The sequence below is a fragment of the Tyto alba genome, unplaced genomic scaffold (genome assembly GCF_018691265.1).
Source record: "Tyto alba isolate M040663 unplaced genomic scaffold, T.alba_DEE_v4.0 Super-Scaffold_45, whole genome shotgun sequence".
Lineage (NCBI taxonomy): Eukaryota > Metazoa > Chordata > Aves > Strigiformes > Tytonidae > Tyto > Tyto alba.
Window position 1 is genome coordinate 23682304 of NW_024881321.1, and position 6250 is coordinate 23688553.

Here is a 6250-nt window from a genome sequence, read left to right on the forward strand (position 1 = left end):
GTGTCCAGCTCTGGGGCCCCCAGCATAAGAAGGACATGTACCTGTTGGAGCGAGTCCAGAGGATGACCACAAAGATGATGAAGGGAGCTGGAGTGCTTGCCTTATGGACAGGCTGAGAGAGTTAGGGTTGTTCAGCCAGGAGAAAAGAAGGTTTCAGGAGACGTATAGTGGCCTTCTAATACTTATAGGGGGCTTACAAGAAAGCTGGAGATCGACTTTTTACAAGGGCATGTGGTGATAAGACAAAGGGTAATGGCTTTAAACTGAAAGACAATAGATTTCAATTTGATATAAGGAAGAAAATCTTCATTGTGAGGGTGCCGAGGCACTGGAACAGGTCATCCAGAGAGGTTGTGGATGTCCCATCTCTGGAGGTGTTCAAGGCAAGGTTGGACGGGGTTTTGAGCAACCTGATCTAGTGGCAGGTGTCCCCTGCCCAAGGCAGGGTGGTTGGAACTAGATGATCTTTAAGGTCCTTTCCATCCCAAAAGATTCTATGATTCTGTGATTCTAAGTGTGTGGTGTATTATGTGCAGAATATATGAAATACAAAAATAGTGACACTGGACCTAAGAAAAAAGGTCAGCCTGCACAAATGTTTAGTGTTCTTTGAACTACTCTAAGGTACTTGAGAGATTAGAGGAGGTCTGGTGAACATGAAACTCTTTAAGACAGGCAATTGGAGAGCTGGCAATAAGACATCTCAAATGACACCAGAAATTTATGCTTAATTGATTTAATTCATGGCAATTTTCTTGACTAACTTTTCATTGACCATACATAATGACAATCAATATCATGTTAGGCATTTGTCATTAGGTATTTGACTTACATGTGAATAGCTTCATGTTTGGCCGTGGAAGACTTACAAGACTTAAACAGCAATCAGAAGTCTGATCAGCTTCTTCAATAACTACATTCTGAACCACAAGTTGAAACTGTTTTGGAAAAAGAAGCTGTACTCACAGAAAGTGTTAAAGGGAAAATACTTTTTCTTACGTGTGGCTGTGAAGAATTATTTTAGATTTTGTAGTCACTGAAAAAACATTTGGAGCTTTCAGACAAATTTACTCTCACAGGTTGATATAACTTCAAGCTTTGCTCCTGATGTGTTCTTTACTTCCCTTAAAGCTCAGCAGTAGTCACTAAAAGTCTTTATATCTGCTCATTTAGACAGCACTATATAATGCATGCATCCCATGCAAGAGGTCCCAGGGTGTACTTCTCAATTCAATAATAGGAAAGGAGAGATTAAGATGAATCATATGAGATCCTATTATCATGCATTCCTGCAACAGCAGTTTTGAGTCAGTCTTAAAGCAGAGTGAAGTGTCTTGAAAAATAATGTCCTCAGATGAATAACTTGGCTGAGTTTTAATTGCCAGGGCATGTTTTGGGAAGATATTCCAGTTTATCATCTGCAGCTGGCTCATATACATGGGACTTAGCCCCTGAACAACATATATATGTATACTATCCCCACTTGCAACATCTGTCATATGTGGCAGGGCATTCATCACGCAATTGCCTGTGGTCCTGTCTGTACCAGATGTACATAAGAATTGCTGTGTGTGAGTTCACCCCAAGGAATATGGCATATATCAGGCTGTTTGGAAATTGTGTTGCAAATTTGTGGTGTTGTTTCCTGTTTCTTTAACAGATGGTACTGAACTGTTACACGGCTGAAGTTGCATACAAGATTAGCAAAAACCTACAGTGTCTCCTGTTGCTTCTGGAAGGTTTTAACTTGTCAAGACTCTGTAATTTCTTTCTCAAGCAACTGACACAAGTGTCAAGGTACATACTTTCTGACATGCAATGATCTGTGATGTCATAAACTATATGACCCTATATCTTGTCCTGAAGTCTGCAAATAAAGGTGTTAAGCTTCAGTGGAATTCAAAGCATGTGACAAAATTTTTCATTTATTCCCACTCTGTATAAATCAGTCATATGTGTAAAGAAACAAAGAAAGGAATTTAAAAAGTAAGAAATATTAAAAGGGGGATAAAATATCAAAAACAAACTCACCAAAGACAGCAGCATCTGGGGTTTTTTGTTTGGTTGGTTGTTTTTTTTGTTTGTTTTTTTTTGTTTTGTTTTGTTTTGGTTTGTTTGTTTGTTTGTTTGTTTGTTTGTTTGTTTGTTTGTTTTTTATCTGAGACATCTGGATGAAGAATAACTTGATATTTTTCAATCTGTGGCTCTACTAGACACAGAGAGGAGTCAATTTACTATTCTTCTGATTTGCTTCTGGCTTTCCTAAAATAGTAATTTCTCAGACCTGTCACTATCAGCCTTGTAAGTAAATTGCCTTGGAATGAATATCTCTGTTAAGTTGTTTGTGGCCCTTGCTTTCCACAGAGCTTTCTTCACAAATCATGTTAAGCTTGTACAGAGTGTTTTCAGGGTTCCCATGATCTCACTTTGCCACAAAATTTAGAAAGACTGTATTATCTAAGCAAAAGCTAAATATACAACACTGATCTGCAGTGTGTTTTATTAATTCTCAGCAAATCAGCCATATTAAGATGAACATTCCCTGAAAAAGTAAAGGAAAACATTGCAACTTCTTAATGACCCATATATTCACACTCTAACAGTCTGCATAAATTGTATTACTTCATAAGCCCCAGCTATTGCAGCTTTGTGCAACTTAATTTCCTTTCTCATCACTGATGAACGCAGAAATATTGACTAAAGAAGTTAATCAAGAGCTGATTTTCAAATAATGATTTAAATATGCAATAAGAAATAATGAATTGTAAAAAACTGTAAATAAAGAATGTAGATTTAGTTAATGATAATAGGGATCTCACAATATGTAGACTTTCAGGCAATATATTTGTCTCACTACTGAGTGGAAGAAATCTTTTCCCCCTAATCCTTTCTCAAGAGGCAGCTGATCATGAAGAAGCAGAGTAGAGAAGGTAAGTCATCCTCTCATCTTCATAGCTCATCAGCTAGGAAGAAACATGGAAGTGTAACCATTTATCTTTCCATAAACCCTCCTATAATATCCCCTGCACCAGGGTTTAGCTTCCTGTGGATTATATAGCTTGTTTAATTAACACTTTTCAGTAGATTTAATGAAACATGTTTAGACTGGTTTCCAGAGATTCCTAAAAGAAAGATTTTGTCCACGTTTCTGGTCTCTTTGATGGCAACTGGTGACAAATGTGAAAGACTTTGGGGAAGATGGTGTTATGACCTGGACTGGGATCCCAGGTAGTTGTAAAAGTTCTGTGATGCCCTCAGGTTAGATTAAGGTGAAATGACACCAAATGACAGGTTAAAAGGTCTGGAAATCTCGGGTGGTGGATGCATGAAAGGGAGAGTCTGGAAATCTTGGGTGGTGGGTGCACATTCAGGAAAGTCTTCTGTCACCTTTTAAGTTCATAGGCCTGTATCATGCACTCTCAAACCTCTGAACATCAAATTTAGTAAAAGTAAAATCTCTGAAAATCATATATACATGAATTATTATATTTTAAATATAAATCACATGGTCAGGGGAAAAAAGAAAACACATATTTTTTTTAAATTCTAGGAGAATTTTCAAAGAGAAAATTGAGATGAGTCTATTTTTGTTGAACAATCTATCACAAAAGAATACATAATATATGAAAATAAGTCACTACATGAAAGCACTTTGTGACAGGCAATGGAATGTATGGTTGAACAGAAGTGTGTGAATGGATGAATGAATGGAAGTGTTTAAGTTTGTTCTTTCATGTAATTACACGTACACAAGTATTTGCATTGGAACTGAACAAAAATCAGAACAAATTTTATCTGATCTTAGCTTATACTTTAAATATTTTTTTTTTCCACCTGAAATACTTGTTTCAAGACTGGCAAAATAAAATATACTATTGCTTTAATTTTGAAATGAGAAAATGTCTTTTAATTAACCCTTGTTATTACAACTAGAACAATATTAAATTGAAAGTTTTATTAATCTAAATTCTAAAACAGGATTTAATGATAAGTGAGAAGATCATATGGTCAATATTCTTCAAAGAGTCTGCATCCTCCAGGAAGAAATCCCATGGATCTGTGTCAATCATGACTGAGAGAAACTGCAATTAATCACCTAGATGAGAATGGTATGCACAGAAAAATACAAGCTTGCTGACAAAGAAGTCTTGATACAATTTCTGTTTAAGCATACATGGGTCTTACTGCATGTCAGGGTAAAGCATCTTCAGTGTCTACAGCTACCTATGGGTATTTGACTGAAGCCAGAAATCTTGACTGCCTACATGTAGCTTTTTAGCACCACCTCAAGTTCCATGAGAAAAAAGGCCCCATGCTTTTCTAGAGAGGTCATCTAACAAAAAAAAATAATTATATTCTTCCAGTTCATGTCAAAGTTGTGTTTTAACCACATCTTTTTTATTTCTTTCTTTTTCTTCACTTGTGAAGAAACGGTCTATAAACTTTAGCTGTTAGGAACTACTGCATAAAATAAAACTCCAGTGAATAATGCAGTAACAGTGTGATGATTATCATTAGGAAATTATTACGATTTTTTCTCATTTACATACAGACAATAAGGAAAAGAAAATAAAAATTAACTACTTGAAAAAACAAGGGCAATATTACAATTTTACAGATTCATTTCCTGATCTCCACTGTAAAAACTACTTTTTTTCTTTGTGGTCTGCAATTAGATAGCAGAGGACTGACCGTGTCATGTAACATATGAGGTATTTCTAATAGAAATTCAGGTCAGTCAAGATGACCTCACTTATAATTTCAATCTCTTGTCCTTCACATTGCTGATGCTTATGACTTCAAACTATATTATTTTTCCTGTTTGTAGTTTGCTTAGTAAAGACACATAGTATAATTTTGGCTGTCATTGACTGAACAGGTATACAACATGTGCCTTCTGCACATTTAAATAAATAAATAAATAAATAAATAAAATCCTTCTTTCTGACTCAGGAAACACATTGTCTTGAAATCAGATGGTTCCAAGCATCCTGGATCATTACAGTAACTATTGCTCCCACACTGGTCAGTTCTTGGATTTATGGTTATGGCTGAGATCTCCATCAAGTTATTGGCCAGACAAAACTTAGATCAGATCATCTTTAAATAATAACAATAACAATCATAATAACAACATGTACAAAAAACAAAATAACTTTTTGTTTCTAAATATGTCAGGTTGACTTTGACTAGCCACCAGGTGCCCACCAAGACACTCTATCACTCACCCTTCTTAAAAGAACAGGGAGAGTAAATGCAACTGAAAGCTTGTGGGACGAGATAAGGATAGGGAGATCACTTAGCATTTACTATCAAGGACAAAACAGACTTGACTTGGGGAAAATTATTTAATTTCTTGCCAATTTATAATAGAGTAGGATAATGAAAAATAAAACCAAATTTGAAACCACCTTTCCTCGACCCCTCCCTTCTTTCTGACTCAACTTCATTCTCGATTTTCTCTACCTCTGTCGTGGTTTGAGCTCAGAGGGCAACTGAGCACCACACAGCCGCTCACTCCTCCCTTCCCTCCCAGCAATGAGAAGGGACAAATGAGCCAGGCTTGGGATTCGAGATAGGACTGGGAGGGGCAAATCACCCATTATTGTCACAGGCAAAACGCAGACTCATTAGGGGAAGAAAAAAAGCCATACATTTACTACAGACACTAACAACAACACTTAACAGAGTAGGACAGTGAGAAGCATTGTCATATCTTGAGAACACCTTCCTGCCCACCCCTCCCTTCTTCCCAGGCTCAGCTCTGCTCTGGATATCTCTACCTCCTCCCCCCACTGACACAGGGGGCCGAATTTGCATGTCACCCTTGCACAGGGGCCATGCTAACCTTTTCTGTATCGTTTCAATTTTTGATGTTTCCACCTGGGAACAAACTGGGGACCTTTCATGTGTGAGGCAAATGTGATAACTGCTACACTACAGAAACCTACCTCCTCCCCTCAGCAATGCAGTATATGTGCTGCTGAATCAAGCACAAAAAAAAAAAAAAAAAAAAAAAAACAAAACAAAAAAAAACAACCAAAAACTAAACAACAACAACAACAAAAACCAACCAACCAACCAACCAACCAACCAACCAACCAACCAACCAACCAACAAACATGTCCCCGAAGAGACTGGACCCTCACAGGGGGCCACCCCTATAGCCCCCTCTACTGCTACCAAAAGACCCCACCACTCACTCAAACCCAGGACAACCTCCTCCGCCTGTGTGGCACAGGGGGACAGA

At 37.4% G+C, this 6250-nt stretch overlaps 1 non-coding gene across 1 annotated transcript; it reads right to left on the reverse strand.

Moving 5' to 3' along the window:
- Positions 1 to 5796: 5796 nt before the first annotated feature.
- Positions 5797 to 5901, reverse strand: LOC116963273. The gene has a single exon (XR_004408061.1). It is a non-coding gene; the product is annotated as a U6 spliceosomal RNA (small nuclear RNA).
- Between the last annotated feature and the right edge of the window lie 349 nt (positions 5902 to 6250).